This window comes from Crocodylus porosus, unplaced genomic scaffold (genome assembly GCF_001723895.1).
Source record: "Crocodylus porosus isolate Cpor-Errol unplaced genomic scaffold, CroPor_comp1, whole genome shotgun sequence".
Classification (NCBI taxonomy): Eukaryota; Metazoa; Chordata; order Crocodylia; family Crocodylidae; genus Crocodylus; species Crocodylus porosus.
In genome coordinates this window covers 24,336,534-24,359,229 of record NW_017728913.1, presented here as the reverse complement: position 1 = coordinate 24,359,229, position 22,696 = coordinate 24,336,534, and positions in this window count along the sequence as shown.

The following is a 22,696-nucleotide window of genomic DNA, read 5'->3' as shown; positions in this document are numbered from 1 at the left end:
AGTTCTCCGCTTAATGGCAGGAATCTGCTCTTAGTTATAGTCAGCAGTGACCAATCACTTCATGCCAATTGTGAATATTTACTGACTGCCAATTACGTTCTTACACAGTGACCTAGATACATATTCATCTGACCTAGATACATTTTTCATCTGGCTGCCCTCAGCGGGTTCAAACGATCAGCCTTATGATTGGCACCTGCAATACTTATCATTGCAGACAACAAGCTTCTTAAGTGTGGAGAACAACTTTTAACAAACTCCAATTGTAATGCTGCTTTTAGCAAAGAAATAAAGGCTACTAGTGCTGAGGGATCTTTATGGCCTGCGTCCTTACTAAGGTATTATGGTCTTTTGATTTGCTGGCATCGGCACTCTAACCGACAGGTAAAACTCAGACATGACAAGATAAAGAGTGATTAGGCAAATGTAGAATAGTGAGAGCATTTTTTAATGCATTTCAGGAGTCAGTTTGGTTTATACTCTTGACTTCCATGGAAAACTCAATATAGGTCTTCCTTAATTCTGAATTTAAAGAAATAATGTTTTAGGTAACTCTGTCTTGTATTACTATCTGGTATGAACTTTGGACTTACGATGCTGAAAAGTAAAGAATTATGACAAAAGCCTCTGGTGGCTCTCCATTTACCTCAAATTTCTATTTAAAAAATGAGAGTACTTGTAGAATTTTCTCTCATTTGACTCACAAATGCATACATGCAAAAAACAGTGTAGTAAAAAGGACAGAGACATGAAAGAACAAATAAAATGGAATTTGTAAAGCACTTCATCTTGTACATAACTGACAATAGAACCACAGTGAAACTGCTATACAAATGTAGTTATGTAAGGTCTGTTAAGCCTGGTAGAACATTTTCAGCTGGTTGAAGACTAAGTGACACTGGAAACAAGATTCTCATAAAGCTAATTGGGAACACAAAGACAAACCTTGACCAAGGACACAGATTTGCATTTCACCCTTGATACTCAGCTTCCTTAAGTATCATTCATTTTATGTGTCTGAATAACAGAAGATGTTTGAATATCTAACTGATATTTCCAGTGCTTTAGAAGTTAAAGCAATTACACATCTTCAAACAAAATTAAATTTCCTCTTCCAGTATTACACAGGCTGTAGCTTCTAAACACCATTTGGGAGGAGAAACTAGCAAATTCCATTAAACCACTGATGCCATAAAATGCTTTTAAAGGTGACTCAAAGTACAAGGAGATATGTGGCTAAGTACAGGTTCAGTCCTTCCTTGGCCAAATCCCTAGCCCCATTGCAGGCCCCTCTTCAAGGAAGTAAGAACTATAATACATAAATTAGTTTTGAAATTATGTGCCACTTAATTTGCAAAAGTTAGAGAGGAGTGACTTGAGTCCAGCGAACAGGGCCTCTAGTCAAAATAGGTTGCAAATCACTGCATTAAAATATACAGTGCACATGCTTTCTGTACATTTATACAAGGCTATCTTAAAGTGTATGGATCACGAGTCTTCAGAGACATTCATTCTACTAAATTTAATAGCAAAACTCCCCCTAATTATAACAAGGCAAGATTTTAACCTGTTTCTAGGGAAAATAATATACTGCTTCAATGCATGTAGTTTCAAAATATACAGCCCCCCTCAGCAAACCAAATTCTTGGTTTGGATGCACAAACCTGGCTCCTGTTAACTGCAATAATAAGCCAATAAGTCCTAGGACTAAAATTGTCTCAAATTGTTTAAATTTTGAAATGTGAATAAAGTCTTCAGAGTAAAGATGTTATGCTTTCATTAAATGGGCTGTTGGAGCCGGGTGAGATAATCCCTGCTTCTATTTATAAAATACTCATCACAAATCCGGCAGAATGTCATGAATAATTTTAATAGCAAACTCAAGATGGGGAATTTGTCAAGAATTTTCCAAACACCATATAAACAGTTTTATAAAGTTGCTTAGTTTTTCAGCAAGTGATTTACTGAGGGACTGGTGAAGGTAGGCAGGTAAGAGGATGTAGCACCAGTGCCTTCATTTCCAATGAAGTAAAGAGAAAATAAATCATGAATGGTTCTTTCCTCACACCAACAGAAAGCTTAAAAGTGCAAAAATAAATATTTTGATTTGCAGTAGCAACCACAATTACAGTTCTTGAGCCACTGTTGCCTGCCAGACGAACACAGTCGAAGTACACATAATATTTTGATCCCGTCATCTGCAAAGAATCAAGCAGTCCAAAGTTTTTTAGGGTAAGCTGGACTGCTGAGGCATCAAAAGAAATAAAACAGGCTTACACTTTCAGGCAAGTGCTACAGAATTTAATAAGGAGTGATAAATGTTTATAACACCTTTTGAAGTATCCCCTACATACAATGAAAAATATTTCTAAACTAAACTAAAATGAAATACATTTTACAGAACATACATTTTAGTTTTAAAATCTCAATTACATTTTGAACTTATGTAACTTTAAATTTGGGGGAATCTGACTTTTTTCAATAAAATTTCACATCTCTCCCCTATTTTGGAAAACAAGTATATACACCTGATAATTTTTTTTCTCCATTCCAGACTTTTGATGAAATTTAACATTTTTGAAATTCTAGGAGGAGGAAATTCTAGAAAAGATTTTGGGAAAAAAATGCCTCTATTTGTCCAGCTTTAATATAAAAATAAATCAGTTAACCTACTGATGAATATGACCTTTAATCTGGATTAATTTGAAATAACATTAACATGGTTCAAATCATAACACGGAGAAATGTCATTGCCAGAAACAACTGATTGAGGGGTCCACAATGGGTGTTCTCAAAGGAGGGGGTGGGGGGGGAAGAGGGAGAGAGTGGGTGGGAGAGGCAGAGAGAGGAAAGGTATGCCTAGAGATAGCCTGTCCAAACAGTGCACGGTTCAAAGAAAACCACTGATCGGACTTCTAGGCCAGGCACTAGCTAAAAGAACCTTAGAGCTGCCAGCAAGTAAATTATTTTCTTCTGTTTGAACCCTCCCTGTTCTCAGGAAGACAGGAATTCACACATCAAGAACATAAGGACTGCCATACTGGGTCAGATCAAAGGTCCATCAGTCTCTGCAAGTAGTAGATTCTTCATAGGAATTAAAAAAAAAAAACAAAGCGTGTGTCAAGTGATTCATCCCCTGTCATACTTTCCCAATTACACCCCTGACTGTTGTGTTTCATAACCACTGATGGACCTATCTTTCAAAAATTTGTCTACTCCCTTTTTGAACCTGGTAATACCATGGATCTCCATAATAGCCTGTGGCCTCCCTGACTCTCAGGCAGGCTTCCTACTTCAAATGTACTAAAATGCATATATTCAGTTTTATGACTTCAGCAAGAGGCTGTGAATGTCTTCTCTTGTCTTTTTCTGGCCTGTTTTCTTATTTAACATGCCAGCATTTGAAAGCCCATTTCCCTTACCTGGGTAGGACTTCCTTTTTCTAAATAGTTTCTTTCTTCCTCAACAGCCTCCTGTTAAACAATTCTACCTCTCATTTTTTTCTCTTCTGACTTCTTACTGTCTTTTTCATATACATGCACTCTAAGCTTTTAATATAGTTTCTCAGGTAGTTGCTATGCTACCTGTGGGCATTTTACACTCTTGGCTATGCCTTTTAATTTCCTTCTAACTAACTTCCTTCCTCTTTTAAAATTAAATAGTGATATAGTAGATTATTTTTTTCCATCTATTAGTTACTGCATGAACCAAATCCCATGTGCTACCTGGGACCTAAGCAGGAGTTGCTTCTTTTCTTGTAGGTTCCAGCATTAGTTGTTCTAAAAGGCAGTCTTTTATATCCAGAAATGTTATTCTGTATCACACCCTGAGAAGATATTTGCTTAGTCTATTGGAAGGGACCTATACACAGAAGCGAGAACACGTGTGCGTGTGCACGTGTGCCCTCAGCTCACCCCGACCCCACCAAGCAGAGCAGTGAGGAGCCAGCAGCAGCAATAAGGTAAGCAGGACAGGGGGAGAAAGGGACAGCTGAGCCAGGCCAGCTGTAAGGAATCAGGTAGAGATTTTCCTCCCCTTGCATCCTTATTTAGCCATGCCAGGCAGGAGACACGCTCCTGAGTTGTGCTAACAGGCCCCGCAAACAGGCACACTCATCAGGGGTATGCTGGAGTTTGCGTGGGAGTTTGCACAGGGGAGAGAGCAGGAGGGACCCGAGACTCCACACGTCGGAGCCAGCAGAATCGGGCAGAGTCTTTAGGTGAGTGCATGTGAGGGACTTTTAAAGGGGGTGGTGACTCGGACCACAGCTAGGGACCCTGCCCCAATGCTGCCACCCACCTGGGGCTCCTCTGAGGCCTCCACCCAGATGGAGCCTCTGGGTGGGTCAGCGGCACCTGGGCCCCCTGCCTGCAGGGGTTGCCTCGCGGGTCCTCAGAGGACCAGGGGATAGCAGGAGGGCTGGGAGATCCCTCACCTGTCCTGTGTGTGCCCAAATTGAGGCCCTGGAGAGGCAGATGAGGGAACTCTAGACAGAGGTGAGCAGGCTGCGGGGGATCAGGACAATTGAGGAAGAGATTGATGGCTACTTTCATTCTCTGCAGGACAAGACACCTGGTGGAAATGCAGTGAGGGAACATCCTGAAGCAGATGCTGGTGAACGGAGGACGGTCACCTCCAGGGTCAGGCCTTTCACCGCAGAGACAGCAGCTCCCCTGGTGCAGCTGGGGAACAAATATGAGGCCCTGGCTGCACTGGAGGAGTGTGCAGTGGGGCAAAGTGCACTGGAGGAGCCTGTTGCCATCACTCAGCAAGCTGAGGGCCAGCCAGATAAGCAAAAGAAGAGACACCATGTCATCAGAGTGGGCAACTTCCTGCTGAGAGGAATGAAGGGACCCATCTGTTGTCCAGATCCCACAGTGCATGAGGTCTACTGCCCGCTTGGAGCCAGGATCAGGGATGTTATGGCTAGAATTGCTGACCTAGTCCAGCCCTCTGACAACTATCCCATGGTCCTCATCCACATGGGAACAAATGATGCAGCCAGGAGTAGTCTAGACTGTATCATGAGTGACTACAGGGCTCTGGGGACCAGGCTTAGGAAGACAGGGGCACAGGTGGTCTTCTTGTTGATCCTCCCGGTCAGCGGTCATAGTAGGCATCACATCAACTGTGTCAGAGAAGCCAACCCATGGCTCCGGAGTTGGTGCCATCATGTGGGTTTTGGCTTCCTGGACCACAATTTGCACTTCTGTACAAGGGACCTCCTGAGACACGATGGGCTTCATCTCTCCACAAAAGGTAAGAGTATCTTTTCTTAAAGGTTGGCTAACCTCCTACATTGGGCTTTAAACTAAGTTCAATGGGGGATGGGGAGGCAGGAGATGGAGAGAATCTAGAACCTACAAACTGTGAGACACGCAACAGTGCATCCCAGGTAAGTACTAAGGGGCCCACTAGGCATCAGACTGGGGTGGGCACCAAAGGCACCATTCAGAGGGCTCATGTGCCGCTATATTAATGCTAGGAGCATGGGGAACAAGTAGGAAGAACTCACACTTCTGCTTGCAGATAATAACTTCAATTTAGTGGGGCTAATGGAAGCCTGGTGGGACCCTACCCATGACTGGGCAGTACACATTGAGGGCTACAGGTTGTACAGAGGGGAAAGGAGTAGGGAGGAAATGGGGCAGGGTTGCTCTTTATGTAAAGGAGCATTATACATCTACCCTAATCAAAATGGGGTCAGAGGAAGAGAAAATAGAGGCATTGTGGGTAGGCTACATGGAGGTCAAGGGGAAAGGAACTTGGTGGTGGGGGTCTGCTACAGACCACCACATCAAGAGGAACAGCTAGACTCAGAATTCTTCAGACAGCTCTCAGAGGCTGTACGGTCTAGGGACGTGGTTGTCATGGGGGACCTAAACTACCCTGACATCTGCTGGGAGGAGCAGTCAGCCAAATCCAACCAGTCACGTAGGATCTTAACCTGCATGCAGGATCTTTATATAACACAGGAGGTATACAGTCCCACTAGGGGGTATTGGTGTTGGCTACTGGGGATGACCTGGTAGGGGAGCTACAGATTTGTGGTCACCTTGGGCATAGTGACCAGCAATCAACTGAATTCACCATATGGCGTAGGGTGGGTAAGGTAACTAGTAGAGTGGCAGTGCTTGACTTTAGGAAGGCTAACTTCAGTGTCCTTAGGAGACGACTCAATGATGCACTGCAGGATAGGAATATTGCTGAGATGGGAGTCCAGGAAGGGTGGTCATTCCCAAGGAAGCAATCCTTCGGGCACAGAGGGAGATGATCCCAGTATGAGGGAACAGGGAGAAAGGAGCCAAAATACTTCCTTTGCTAAATGTGGAAATCCAGGGAAGCCTAAGGACAAAAAAGAAGGCATATAGGCAGTGGAAGCAGAGGGAAGCTACCAAGGAGGAGTATATCTAGTTGGCCCACACTTTCAGAAAGGCCAAAGGAACTATAGAGCTGAGGCTGGCAACACAAATTAAAGACAATAAAAAATATTTTTTTTGGTATGTAGGGAGAAGAAGGAAGGTGCAGGACAGCATAGGACCCCTACTGACCAAGAAGGAACAATTAGTGACAGACAGGGGGGACAAGGCTGAGCTATTCAATGAGTTTTTTGCCTCAGTGTTCTTGAACAGGGGTCAAGGTAAGTCTCCTAAAGGGTTCTTAGATGAGCCTCAGAGGGACACCAGTGCACCAACTGTCGACTCTGACTTGGTGCAGAGTCACTTGGATGGACTGGATGTGTTTAAGTCAGCAGGCCCAGATGAGCTGCATCCAAGAATACTGAAGGAAGTGGCCGGTATCATAGCAGAACTACCGGCACGGCTGTTTGACCACTTGCGGCATGCAGGTCAGGCCCCAGAGGACCTGAAAAAGGCCAGTGTGGTCCCTATTTTCGAGAAGGGGAGGAAGGAGGATCCAAGTATTTATAGGCCAGTCAGTCTCACCTCCATCCTTGGAAAGGTCTTTGAAAAGGTTATGACGGATCACATTTGTGGGAGTCCAGTGGGAAAAATAATGCAGCAGGGAAACCATCATGGATTTGTGGCAAGTAGATCATGACTGACCAATCTGGTTTCATTTTATGACAGGGTCACAAAATGCTTAGACGCAGGAGTAGAGGTGGATGTTGTTTTCCTGGATTTTAGCAAGGCCTTCAATATGGTATCTCAACCCATTCTCATAAATAAATTAAGAGGCTGTGACATAGATGTTTACATGGTTCACTGGGTGGCAAATCTGCTTAATGGTCACACCCAGAGAGTGTGTAGTAGTGGATGGATCAAGATCGACCTGGAAGGATGTGGCTAGTGGGGTCCCACAGGGTTCAGTCTGTGGACCTGTACTCTTCAATATCTTCATCAATGACTTGGATGTGCATGTGAAGTGCACTCTGTCCAAGTTTGCAGACAATACTAAATTTGGGGGTGAAGTCCATACTCTGGAGGGTAGGAAACAATTTCAGGCAGACCTGGACAGGTTAGAAAAGTGAGCAGTACACAACAGAATGCAGTACAACAAGGACAAGCGCAGAGTGCTGCACCTAGGATGCAAAAATATCCAACACACCTACTGGCTGGGAAGTAACCCTCTCAGCAGCACAAAAGCAAAAAGGGATCTTGGAGTCATAGTGGACTTCAAGATGAACTTGAGTCATCAGTGTGATGAAATCATCACCGAAGCTAACTGCACTTTCAGCAGATGCATGACAAATAGAACCAAAGAGGTGATACCTCCCCTCTATGCGGCATTGGTCAGACCGCAGTTGGAGTACTGCATCCAGTTTTGGGTGCCATACTTCAAGAAGGATGTTGATAGACTTGAGAGGGTCCAGAGGAGGGCTACTCATATGGTTAGGGGCTTACAGGACAAGCCCTATAAGGAGAGACTGAGGGACCTGGATGTCTCTTCTCTGCAAGAGAAGGCTGAGAGGTGATCTTGTGGCAGCCTACAAATTCATTAGGGGAATGCAGCAAGGGATTGGAGATGCTCTGTTCACCAGGGTGCCTCTTGGGGTAACAAGAAACAGTGGTCAAAAACTGACAGGAAGCAGATTTAGGCTAGATATCAGGAAAAACTTCTTCAGGGTAAGGGAGTCCAAAATTTGGAATGGGCTTCCAAGGGAGGTGGTGGTCTCCCCTACCTTGGGGATCTTTAAGAAAAGGTTGGATGGGCATCTGGCTGGGGTCATCTGACCCCAGCACCCTTTCCTGCCTAGGCAGGGGGTTGGACTCAATGATCTGTTGAGGTCCCTTCCGACCCTAACATCTATGATAGTTGAAGTTGTTATGGGTAGCCTGCTTTTGTGGCTTCTATAATTTCCTTTAGCATTTCATGATCTCTTCTTCACTATCCTTAACAGCTGACCCATAATTTACATTCCTTATCTAAGTATAGAAATTTTAGCTATAAACATTCTCTAGTACCTTTAACTTCAGTTAATTTTTTGTTTACTGTGTTTGACCCCAACCCTAGCATCGCCTACTTTCTCACTCCTATATAATCTGTATAGTATTGGGGTGTCCAACTGATTTCCATTCTTCCATCATTTTTTAAAAACATGTATTATATTAATATCACTTAAAATATCAGACATTCTAGTTCACTTATCTTATTCCTTAGGTTTCCCAAGCTTATACAGAAGCACTTATAAATTCAACCCTTGACTGGTTGCCTATTTTTCCTTTTTAATGGGCCCTATTTAATTGTCATTGTCTTGTTTTTAACTTTTGTTCACTATAGCATCATAAAGATGTGGCTGGGCATGTGGGGCAGCTGCCACACACACAGCTTCCAGTTACCGCCATATGTTGGTATGACTGCATGGCTTGGGTGGCAGCTGTTTTTTCTCGCCCCTCCCCACAAAGGGGCTGCCCTGGTGGCCCTGCTGTAGTTATGCCACTGCCTCGTTATCCTCTCCCTGTACAATTTATCCTTCTTTTCTATCCTCTTTAACAGGATGTAGGTTTTTATGACACCATCCTTAATCAGTATACCAACCCAACCACAGCTGCCAGGTTTCCCCTCAGCATTTGGTCTGAAACCCATCTAACAATCTTTCTAATTTCAAGTGCTAGCAGTCTGATTCTTGTTTAGTTCAGGTGAAGCCTATGGGCCACATGCCACAGGGGGTTATTCAGTTTAATTCTTCCTAAATTGAAACAGTGGGTCTTTAAAAATAACACTTCAATTTAGGGCTAAGTAAAGCTCCATGGCTTTTTTTGTTCTGTGTAAACAATCAAGATTGCAAAGGAATACTCAACTTCATTTTTCTATATTTGCTCCAATCCAAGATGACGATGAATTTAAGATGACCTCCCCCATGTAATTAGATTCTATTATGGAAAATACACACATTTGTTATAATTTTCCAAGTCTAGAATCTAATTATTGGAGCATTGTCTTAAATTTGTCCCCATGCATTGCTACAGCAGGGAAAGCAGCGGCTAGTGGTATGGGGCAGGTGAATGGGGAGGATCAGGCAGCCTCCTTGCCCTCTGATCCCCCACTTCTTCCTCTGCAGCCCCCTGCCACCTGCACCCCACCATCCCCAGCTCTCCATGATCTCTGCCTCTCCCCCACCACTCCCCAGTCTCTGCCTCTTCCCACTTCCCCCTTACTGTCAGACATTGCTCGGACTCTGTTCCTCACTGGAGAAGCATGCTGAAGCACAGCTCATGCTGGGCCATGCAGCAGTGGTGGCACTGCTGATTGGCTGGGCAGGAGACAGAGTTTCTCTGTGCCTGGGAGGGAATCCAGTCCCAGGTGAAGCCAAACTGGGCCTCTCAGTAGAAGAGGAAGGAAGCAGAGGGAACTGGAGGCTGCTATGCTGACTGTGGGATGGAAGGAACTTATCTTAGAATCAATGGTTTCTCCCTCCTCACTGATGTCAGCAACAGGTCTCTGAATTTCAGTTAGCCAATCAAGTTAAAAAAAAAAAGGGGGGGTGATAACTAGGTCCTTTTCAATTAGTAATTCAAAGCAATATGTATAGAAACTAGACCTGTGTAAATAGGCAACTATTTGATTCAAATTCAGCCGATTTTGGAATCAGCCAATTAGAATCGCTTTTCTGATTCAATTTGGGCAATTTGGAAAAGATTAGGCAATTCGGCCATAGGGTATAATGGAGAATCAATGATGTATCTATAACTTTGTTGTTCTTTGCCTGATTTGGATGAAACTTGCAGGGGTGGTAGCTGCTGCTGAGGGCATGAAGGTTTTCATGTTTCAAGGTCATTGGTGCAGGGGTTTCTGGGGAACTGCACCTCAAATCCTGAAATCAAAACTCATGTCACTTGGGTGTGTTAAGCCACAGTGGAGTGAAAATTGCTGAGGCTACTAATTCTGCCAAGTTTCAAGGAGATAGGTGCCAGGGTTTCTAGGAAATTGCACCTCAAACTGCTGACAAGCAAAACTCATGACACAGGTGGCACTGTGTGTGTTAAGGCACAGGGGGGTAAAAAATGCAGGGGGAATCTGGGTTCTGGGGCCCTGCACCTCTGGCCTCAGGCAGGCAAAACTCAGACATCTGACTCCCCAGGTACCTCTGCACTTTTACCTGCACTGCTACATTCCCCTTTCCTCCCGGCCCCAGCCTGGCCCTCACCCACTGACACCTCCCACTTCCATTTTCACTGACTGGCATTATTGCCTTCATTGTGTGCCAGGTCAGCCTATGGCTTCTTTACTATTCCTTCCATCCAGGACCAAGAGACACACCAACTGCAGGTACTTCCTCACCCCAACAAAGGGTTTTTCAACCTGAAAGCTTCCTAAGATATATTTCTTTAACTATTCCAGGTTTTTTCATAATAAACATATAAACATAAAAACACAAGATAAGCCATCACACACCACAAAAAAACATATATCCAACACAACTTCTTTACTTCTTGCTGCCAATTCCTTTATAAAAAGAAAGGCTCGGTGTCAGTTCTGTCTGGATACCTTTGATGCTGCTGGTGCTATTGGTGTTGAGCCAGCTAACTTGTTTTGACCTACAATCATTTACAGTGGTGGACCGGATTGAGGCTGTAGGGGAGGGGAGGCTTCATGGAGGCACACTGCCATGTTGTGGAGAGGCCCCAGCACCAGGAAGGGTGCAGTTGAACACACGCACAGTCCCACAAGCACCCATGTCACGAGTTTTGTCTGCCTGCAGCCAGAGGTGCTGGGCCCCAAAACCCAGATTCCCCCTTCACCTATCTCCTTGACAGCTGGCAGGCTTTGTGGTAGCATCAGGGGCTACTACCTCTGCAGTTTTCACCCCACTGTGGCCTAACACACCCACGTGACATGAGTTTTGCTTTCAGAATTTGAGGTGTAGTTTCCCAGAAACCCCTGCACCTATCACCTTGACACTTGTCAGGCTTCATGTCCTCAGCAGCAGCTACCACCCTGCAAATTTTATCCAAATCAGGCAAAGAACAACAAAGTTATAGATATTTTATTGATTTCCCATTATACCCTATGGCCGAATCTCCAAATCTTTTCTGAATCAATTCAGAAAGCCTATAGCTGCTAGTGATTCAATTCAGATTCATAGATTCAGCCTCCAAATTGCCTGAATCATCTCTGAATCTGAATTGCAATCCAAAGCTTTGCACAGCCCCAATAGAAACCTACTACATTTCTAAAAAAAATCATATCAGTCAAATCTCCATTGAATTTTGTAGGGCTTTTCCATATTGGAAAACAGCTTTAAGGAAATCTGGACTCAAATGAAAATGGGGTTGAGAGGGTACTGTGTTTGGATTGAAGGGTATTTCACAAAGTAGCATGCAAGTAAGATGCATATAAAAAGTAAATACAGCAATAAATGGCCAGACAGAAAGACAGAAAGAAAGGCTTGTTCAAGAAGCAGCACATTTCCCACAAACTTAAGAAGTCTTAACCTTTAAAATTTCCCAAACTCTTTTAAAAATAAATAAATAAAAAGTGTGTGTATGTGAATGTACAGACATACATGTGTATATGAGCAAGCATGGGCTATATTCATAGATTTTTTAAGTTTAATGCACTTATACACATGGGATCTGAACTTTGACAAGGAATCAATTATTCAGCTCCAGGGGTTTATAAAGAAAATGATCTTAAGGTTTTAACTAGAATCTATTTGATAAAGCAAGTTTTTCTATTCTGTGGTGCAATATTAAACTACAAGCTAAGCTATTTAGATGACCTTGGTTACCACAGGGCTGTGCGGATCTGTCACTGGGAGCAAAAAGTTATTACCTGTAGCGACTGCAGTAATTACTTAGGTTAGACAATCAGTTCACTAAGTTGATTGGCTAGTGACCTCTTGCTGCAACTTCTCATTTTGCCACATGGGGGGATGGGAGAAACCCTAAATGAAGTGTAGGAAGGACACACTTTATATTGATGAAGTCCTGTGATTGGACAAGGACCATTCCAAGAAATACAAGCACTCAGCTCTGACTGGGCCTTACATTACTGGGACGGGGGGAGGGAGAAGAGAGATACCTTCATATAAGATGCATTTTTAAATGATTTAGCTACAAATCTTTTTCTGATTTGTTTGTATTTGCTTCTTCAGAACATTTGGGAATACAAACTTTACAAGCAGCAGTGTTTCTGGAAAGTGAATACTGAAAGTTAAGAATAATACCATCTACATTAGCACTATACCTGTTAGACAGAGTAGCTGGTTTTTAAAGGTACAAAAATATGAGGCTGGATTCTCACTTAACTTGAACCATATTCCATCACTGTAACACAGTTAATTTGACTGGATTTTTTTGTTGGAGCTGGTTTATTATAAGATCAGAAGCAGACATCTTTACAGAATATTTATTCTAAATACACAAAGATAAGTCAATCAATGATAATTGCTTGCAAATTGCGAGCGTGTAAAATTTATTTTTAATTTAACTATAGCTGGCCAGATAAATCTTCCTCTATATAATGATGGTTTAGCTGATTGCTATGTGCCAGACACTTATTTGAACCATTTTTAGAAAGAAATCTGCATTTGAGCTGACAATTTTATGCCAGGTTTATCTGAATGCAAATTACCATAACTGAATCCTATAAACCACTGAAAAACAAATTTTATAAAGGATACTTCAACTCATACTTAACTCTGGCAGTGCTGCTGATCTTGACTATAATTAAGGTTATGCCAGCATTATATTTACAATCCCCTAATGGCCCATGTCTGTCAGTATCAATGAATTATGGATTACTGACCCAGTTGCTTACTATCAAATATATGCTGGCTGACCACCGTCCACATTAATAACCTGAACATAGCTGACTGGGTTTCTGCCAATTCAATACCACTGCTACAGCCATAAGAAGAAAACAAAGCACAAGACTGGAGAAGTTAAAGTAGACACAGATGACCTCAGAAAATATCTGTTTGTGTAATGAAGTCAACAGAAGTTTGCCAAATGTATAGCAGTCTAGAAAGTCTAGGAGGAGAGACAGTGTAATCTCCTTCACTTCTGGCTGGTAAGCATGGGGTATCACCATTTTGGAATGACAGAATATTTGATGAACACCACTTGTCTTCTTTCTATAGGTTTGTAAATAAATATTATTTTAGGTCACTGTCTGACAGCTTCTAGCAAAATGAACAGCTTGGAGCAAGAAACTTTGTCTCCCTGAACAGCATCAATTAATCACAGTTCCACAAAGCAATCAGACTCAAAAGAAAGGGTGAATTTCATGCCAATATTATAAGCAGTTCTGGTCCTGTGTTTCCATTATAAAAGAAACTAAAACCAAAAGTTTTTCCATTGTTCAATTTTTACTTCTGTATTTTTATTTTAGCATTTTTGTAAAACTATAAAGTGCCAGAAAAACACATAGGAACACATTTTTAAAGTTGCAAATCCAGCTAAACCTATACCTTCAGTATCTCTGTAAACTGGCTCCTCCATGACAAGATGACTGCAATTATTCTATGGATCAGAGACAGATCCATTTGTCATCTGAACTGAGGTGAAGCAAGGATGTGTCATCACCCCAGCTCTGTTCTCCATTCTTCTGACAGTCATCCTGGATCTTTCTTCTGAAATTAACATCAGTACTGAATGGCTAGAGGGCCCTCAGTCTCGGTCCTCTTCACTTGAAGACCAAAGTATTCAAACAACCATCAACCCACTGATAACTGTGACATCCTTGCTCACACTGAGGAAAACTACCAGACCACATCGGATCTTTTCAGAGAAGCCTACCGAACTTTAAGCCTCTCTCTATCTCAACATCAAGAAGACTAAAGTGTTCTACCATCCTGCTCCAGGCCATTAATGTGCCCCCTCCCCAAATTACCATCAAAGCAAAGACCTTGTAGGTAGTTGAGCATTTCCCTTACCTCGGTAGCCATCTCACTCAGAGTGAACATTGATGAGGAGATTCAGCACAGGATCCAGTGTGCAAGTGCCTCCTTCAGGGAATTGCTGTAGGATGTCTTTATTAACCAGAATCTCTGGAAAGACACCAAGATCCACGTATACAAAACAGTCATCATCCCCACTCTGGTCTCCAGATGTGAAGCACGAGTGACCTACCATCGTCACCTCAAGACCCTGGAGAAGTATCACCAACAATGACTCCCAAAAATCCGCCACATCAAATGGAAAGATTGCTGCACAAATGTCAGCATCCTTGCTAAATCCAATGTTACTAGCACTGAGTTGGTGATCTTCAAGCACCAACTTTGCTGGACTGAATACTGTTTGCAGATGTCTCTCCACCTGACTCTCAACTCCCAAGTGCTCTACTCCCAACTTAGTTGGGGCCTGAGATTTTGCAGTGGCCAAAGAAAATGTACAAGGACTCATTGAAGGGTTACCTCAAGAAAACAGATGCTGACATCAAAAGTTAGGAGAAGCTGGCTGCTGTGTTCTCTCACATTGCTTTGTCCTTGTTCCACAGAGTTTTCTGTTGTTTTAGCTGGCTGACATTTGTTTCCATGGATTCAGCTATTTTTCTTCCACATTAAAGAGTGTGGCAATCACGTCAGAATCTGGCAATTCAAAATTAAAATATATTATTCCTTAAAAGGTGTTATGGTCACCAAAAGACTTCAGGAAAATACTTCTAAGAAAAAAGTTTTTTCAAGTATCCTAATCAAGGACTATGGTTAGATACTTTTCCCCATGCAATATTGTACCTTGTCCTACTGAAACTTTGTTGTATAAGCTGGTCCCTACAATAAGTAAAAGTATATGATTACATTTAGATTTCCAGCTATTGCACACTTCTTTTTTTCTCAGTTTATCTTTTTGTCTTAATGAAGTGAGGTTCAGATGTGTGACAACATTCTTGCCCTTATTAAAAAGTGTGCCCTGAAGTAGATATTGGAGACAGACAGCTAAAAATATGCTCTGGAACATAAAGCTTTAATTAAGATCATTCCCCACTTACTTTTGGAGGAATAACATACCAATGGGATGCACATTTTATGTAGTACCTCCACACAAAAAAATCTGTGAATTGCAAGATATTGGCAAAGAAAATAAAAGTGACTGGGAGGAGATCTGCAACAATGCCCTTAAAGAAATTCCTACAGATACTATGGACTCAAAATCCTGGTTTGCACCTTGAAAAGAATGATTTGTCATGATCTGATAACAGTAAATGACATGCAGTATAGCTGTGCAGAAAGCTAAACACAGCCATCTCCTGACAAAATTGATAGAAGCAACTATGAGGAACGGTGATGCGCTGAAAGTATTGTGATTGCACTAAAAGCTGCCAAGCCGCTCCATGCAGTGCAGCGCAGCGCAGCTTAACATGCTATAGTACACAGAGCATTAAAATCAGGGAGCCAGATCCTCATATCACTTGCACTGATGTCAGGGAGCTACATGAACTGTTGGTCAGAATACATTTTCATCCATGGAGTTAAATTTATCTTTTTAAAAGATGCCCAGCATTACATGCTATCAAATGCTTATCATCTATACTGCTGCAAACAAAATCATTCAAAATATAAGTCTGCATACAGAATCATGTTCTCACAGTATTTTGCTATGTTGTTGTTATCCGCAAAATCTCAAGAGATGAAAGAGTGGTTTAGTTTCTGTGATATAAAATCACATGTGAGATTTACCAGTACTCATTCCATTGAGGTCTGTAATTAAAACTTCTTTTAGATCTCCTGCTACATTTCCCATTCTAGGAGGGTGACAAAAAAGAGAGCATTTTTTTTAAATGGAAAACAAGGGGAGCATTTTCCTAATTATGCCCCAGTTATCCTGTGAAAATGATACAGAATGTTCATTCATATCCTCAAAACTCCTCCCTATACCTCTCTCTGTGCCTCTCTATGTAGAGCTTTGGCCTAGAAAAGTCCCTCAGCACTCCTGTCTGGAATCTTGGTAAAAATTTACATAAAAAATGGGTGCTTTTATAGACCCACAAAGTTGAAAATGCGCACATGCCAATTAAAACATGCTAAATAGTTGTGCATTTAAGTATCTAAGATAAAAAACGCAGACTGAATTTAGCTTACAGAACAAGTGAACTTATGAAAGAAGAAGATATGGTATGAAGGTCTGAAGATACGTCAATCCATACTTGCAAACATTAATCAGGAAATGGAAGAACACTTACTTTGACGACTATTTGTTTACGTCATTCGTCCCTTTTTTCAAAAGTACAAGGCAACCTTCAGCTTGTGAAACTACAGTCATTAGTTATATACTTCTCAAGCACTAAATGGAAGTTCATTGAACAGTCAAGCTTTTAGAAGAGAATTCAAAAGATATGGAGAAAAAATTAATGCGTAGAGTTAGAGGGGAAAAAAGTATCTCAACATCTACAAAAATACTTTGGAGCAGTGTTTCACCTGAAGCATATGTTACCAGTTAGCTATGAATGAACCACTTGCCTTCACTGATCTCTTGGTTAAATATTAAAGCCTTTTTGCTGCTGCGTTCAATGAATTAGGACAACCCTTTAAAGAAAACTCAATCATCTCACCTTTGATGCCATAGCTTGCAAATCAGGATCCATCACCATGGGAAACTGCCAGAAATTTTTCACAGATGATACATAACTGCCAAGTCCCTGTGATGTAATGCCCACGTTATGAACTTCCAACCACTAAATTTGTTTTTCTCCAAGAGCTATTTTTCTTTTTTTTTAAGGGTTAGGGCCAAAAAAGGATGCACTATTTAGGTACTAAAAGTGGAGATGCTGCTTAGTGATAAGTATTAAATGACCCATCCTAAAATCAACTTAGTATTTCTCTGGTATACTTTATAAGCTATTAAGCCATTAGCTAGAAAAATACTGTGTATGATTTATACAGGGAAAGAGATGTACATAGAATGATAGGAAAATAGGGCAGGAAGAGAAATCATTAGGTCATCTAGTCAAGCCCCTTGCTCAAGGCAGAATGCATGCACTAAAGGATCCACTAAAGGATGTGCATTTTAAAATCTACAGGATGGTGAAAATGCTTGCTAATTGGTCTTTATATCAAATCCTTAAATATAAGGCATTTTAATTGTTCATGCAAACAAAATATTTGAAGAATTTAGCTTGGTTTTTGGTCACTCATCATTCATGAACCAGTTCTCATTTTAATATAAAATATTTGCAAATATTCCCCAAAAAGCATCTTAGGATATTTTATATTCTTGAGCAGTTCTTATCAACTAAATCATTTAGGCGATTACCCAAAATGTATTATTTTGATTGATTTAAATGTTTTTAAGGTGTGGTTCTGCTATGAGAAATGACTCTGTAAAAATGTCAGAATGAAATTTCATGCTTATGGTTCCCCAATAATTTCCATACTAAAAAGCACTTAATTTACAAATAAAGAACAGAAATATTTATCAGACCACACTGAAAAATTTTGCTTGCTCATATATCATCTTTAGAAATAAGGTTTCTACAGACCAAATTATGTCTTCAGTGAAACCTGAGCAATCCATGCTTTGTCATCTCAAGACAAAAATGAGATAAAACAAAGTCAGTCACAACTGAAAAACATAGAAGTAAGAGTCATGCAAAAGAATTACAAACTGACATCTCCTCAGCAAAAATGGAGTTAAGCTCTTGCTTCAATTAGCTGCGCCATTTTAACAAAATATACATTTGTTTCTAAAACTGTATTACCTTCATTGTATCCAACCAATATTCTTCAAAATGTGAAAATGCACAAATTTCCAGCTATAAGCTAATGGTTGCCCATAGGCATAATGATGCAGCCAGGTGCTGGGAAGAGCTGCCATGCAAAGGGGCAATAGCACCATCTGGTTGTTATTGTGCCACTGGCATGATTGTGCAGCTGCAGCAGCCAAAAGTTATTCCAGCCCCCATCAAGTCAGTGCCCAGGGTGGCTGCCCTGATCCTCCCCACCTAGCTACACCACCATGACTGCCTAACTTCTTTTCAGAAGAGATTCTTCTCTTTTGCCTAGAAAAAGAGCACCCCCAGATAAACCCAATATAATTTTGGTTTTACTCTGCTCATTTTGGTGCAAGTTTAAAAGCATTTTAGTTCCTTCTGGGCCAACTCATGTTAACAAGTGTCAGGCCAGATCAAGTATTCTCTAAAACTAGAGGAAATTTCCTCGAAGGACTGGTTGTAATAATGAAATGGTAACAGGCTCTTGTCAGACTGTTATTTTCTCAAATTTTATCTTAACTGTTGTTAAGGGTTCACTTCAAAGAGGAACATTTTTAAAGACAGTGAGAGAGCTTCTGATTTGATTTGTACCAATAATAATCTGAAGTAACATGGAAATCAGTTGAGCTACTCTAGACTGACATCAGTGTTGCTGAGTTTAGAGAATGGTCCTTTAACTTACTTGTTACTAACCAAATAAAACCAATAATTACTAATCAGTAATTTATGAAGAAATAAATTAGCAGAGCACTTTAGGCCTAATCTCACATGGCCTGATTTCTTGTCTAGCCATTAATACAAGGCTAAAATACCCTCTGATTTAGTAAAATCCACGTAAAGAAAAAAATCAACATTTACATGGTGCTGATTAAAGACCTCAGTTCAGCAAAGCACTCAAATACCACTAAACTTCAGCTATAGTTAAACTGATCCTAGCAGACAGGGTGTATTCAGGATGTAGATCTATACAGTTTCTCTGCCTACTAATCCCTGCTGCTCCTAACTGGAAAGAACCTCCAGGATCATAAAGTCCAATAGCTACTATTGCAATAAGACTATACAATCCATTTAATTTATCAATGCCTATCTTAAAAATTAGTCAGGTTTTGTCACTGACACGCCTTCTGGGAAGCTTTTTCAGAGTAACGTTCTTTGGAATGCAGGAAATCTTCGAATTTCCAGTCTAAATTTAAATCAGAGCCAGTTTATTCCCATTTGTGTTTGTGTCAACATTGTCCTTTAACTATGTCATTTTTGTACAATGGTATTGATGACTAGCAAATAAGTCCATCAAGAAAGATGGGGGCGAGGGGGCCAGGAGCGGAGTAGCACCACTTTCCACCCTGCGCCGCCACCACCATGTGTCTGGCCCTGTTCCACTCCCCCCGCTCTACCACCTCCACCACTCTATGTCTGACCCTGCATTCCCCCACACCACTCTGCATCCAGCATCGCATCATCTCCCACCCCCACCACTCCATCTCCGACCCTGCGCCACCCTTCCTCCCCCGCCTGCTTCTCGTCCAGCCCCGCGCCATGTCCCCCTCCCCCCACCCCCCTGGCCTGCTCCACATGGCCTGCATCTGCCTGCCTCCCCTTCCCTCCCCACTACCTGGCCACCACCTTCCCCTCCCTGCTGGCTGTTCTGGGAGGCATCGGGGCTGAGCAGCAGGAGACACTGCCACTGTGACCCCTCCCCTCCTTCGCCCTCAGGCAGGGAAGTGTGGGGAAGCCCCACTGCTCAGGCGGCTGGGGCATGTTCGCCACCACCACAAACTGCCCCAGCAGCAGCTCAAACTTGGGCCTGCACAGCCCTGGCCCATGCAGTCAATTGCCACCCGCCCTCTTGGCGGTGCATGACCAGCTTGCCAAAAGCGTTATGGGCAGACAGACATACAGACACCCTTTATAGATAGATAAATATTTCTGTATCTTATTAAAATATTGTTTTTAAAAAACATTATTTTAAAAATATTGTTCATAAAAAACATTAACTGCAGGTGTAAAACCAAATGATGACAAAGAATAGGCAATAAAAGGGAAAGAAAAGAGGAGCATGCAATGAGCAACAATTTAACTACCAAAATATTCCAAGAATTTCCTCCAGGTTCCACCAAACTTTTCAAAGCAGTTAAGTCTGATAAACCTGACTCTTCATAGATACCAGCTGTACAGTCTTTTTGTATTGTCCTGGATCTGGACAATTCTGCAAGTTGCTAATAAGACCTGCAGTAAGAATGCAATCTGGGAAGGATTCAGTTTGAATTCTTTGGGGATATAACTACAAGCACATATATTTGCCAAAGGTATCAGTGCTGTGTTCAAAACCACACTGACTCTAGTTGTAATTTCTTTCCAAAAAAGAAAAAAAAATGGTAAGAATGCATGACCAAAGCATGTGACTAAGCATTGCCAGCAATGCATCACATCTCTGACATGTATCTACTGGAACTATACTTATTTTTTTTTTAAATTCAGAGGGAGCCCAGTGCAGACAAAGACAGATATTTTCTTGTATAAAACTAAGTCTAAGACCAATTGTTGATGACCATTATTGTGAACTGCTGATTTCCAGTGAGATTCTGTCATCTGGATACCTCAGTCTCCATTCCACTCCAGTCTTAAATAGTCTGTATCAAGCCTGTTATGTGCAATTACATATTCATAGAGTGATAGCACAGAATGGGAAAGAGAAGCAGATTTCAAAGGCAAAAAATAATGTCTTCTGGAGTATTTGCTACACCTAAAGCTTTAGGTCCAAATTGATTTAATATTTGATGCAACCACATATGTTGTCATTCAACTGCTTCTGAAAGGTCAAATTCCTCACATAACTCAGAAAAGAGCTTAACAATCTCCTACTAGAAACTCTTCAACAAGCACAGTACCCTTATCCATCCACTTTTTCCACCTCAGTTTGTAGGACCCATCCTTCAAAAAGAAATTGCCCTAAATAGAGACCTCTTGATGGAACAAAGGATGAAACTTCAGTAAGTTTGCCAATTTTTTCCCAAGTTTATACAGCTGCAAAAATTGCAGGGATTACAGAGTTATGTACTTCATAGACTTCATGGACATTAGGGCTGGAAGGGACCTTGGAAGATCATTGAGTCCAGCCCCCTGCCCCAGGTGCAGGAAGTCAGCTGGGGTCAAAGCAAGATAAACATCCAAATGTCTCTTAAAGGAGTCCACCTCTGGCAGCAGTCTGTTCCAAGCCTTGGGGGCTCGGACAGTATAGTTCTTCCTTATGTCCAGCCTGAAATGGTCTTGGAGGAGTTTGTGACCATATGACCTTGTCATCCCTTGTGGCACTCTGGTGAATAAGCATTCCCCCAGATCCTGATGTACTTATAGGCAGCCACCAGGTTCCCCCTGAGCCACTTTTCCAGGCTGAAGACTCCCATAGCTCTCAGCCTCTCATCATAAGACCTGTTCTTCTGCCCTCTGAAAATGCGCATGGATCTTCTCCGGACTCTCTCAAGCTTTTCCACATCCTTTTTAAATTGTGGATCCCAGATTTGCATCTAGTATTCCAGCCGCAACCTCACCAAGGCCAAGTACAGCGGGAGGATAACATCCTGGGATTTGCTTGAGAAGCAATTATGAATGCAAACCTGAGTTTTGCTTGCTTTACCAGCAGCAACATCACACTGGTGGCTCATATTCATTTTGTGATCAGTCATGACCCCCATTTCAGCCATGGTGCTAGCAAGTGTAGTACTGCCAAGCCTATAATCATGCTGTGTCTTTTTCTTCCCAAGATGGAGTAACTTGCATTTTTCGGTGTTGAATGCCATCAGGTTTTCTTCCGTCCATTTTCTGAGCCTGTCAGTGTCAGCCTGGATCACCATCCTGTCCTTGGGTGTGGATGCTTTACCCCAAAGTTTGGTGTCATCGGCAAACTTGGCAACTTCTGATACCAATGTCCACATCATTAATGAATATGTTAAACAGTATAGGCCCAAAGACAGAACCTTGGGAGACCCCACTGGTCACAGCGCATCATGACGATTGACTTCCATCAACTACCACTCTCTGGGTCCGACCTCAGAGCCAATTCCCCAGCCAGCGGACAGTGATGTAGCCAAGGCCACACTTGGCCAGTTTTTCTATATGATAACTGATAATGGAAGGGGAAACATAAGCGCCTGTTCAATTTCCACCCATATGGGAGAGTTATCTGTTACATCAGCCATCCAAGACATAGCCTGACTTACTAAGGAGGTATTGTGATATCTGTGAAGGTTTGGAAGATAAAAATCCACCCATTTCAAATCAGTAGCCAACACCTTTTCCGATGAAAGTTAAGCCCTTTTATCCTCCCCCTATAGAAATCAGATGAACTATCAGAAGATTTCAACTAAATAGGATTGGTGCAACAGGTAAGTTAAATAATAGGTAAATTAGGCAAGATAAGGCATTCATTTTTTTAATATTAACACCCCTCCCCCCCACAAAGATATTACCAAAATGCTGTATTTGTACAGTCCTGTAATACAATATGGAGAAGATTCTGAAAGTTATGGCAGACAATAACATTAATAGTCTTGGATATTTAAAAATCCAGATAAGTTATATGTTCTGA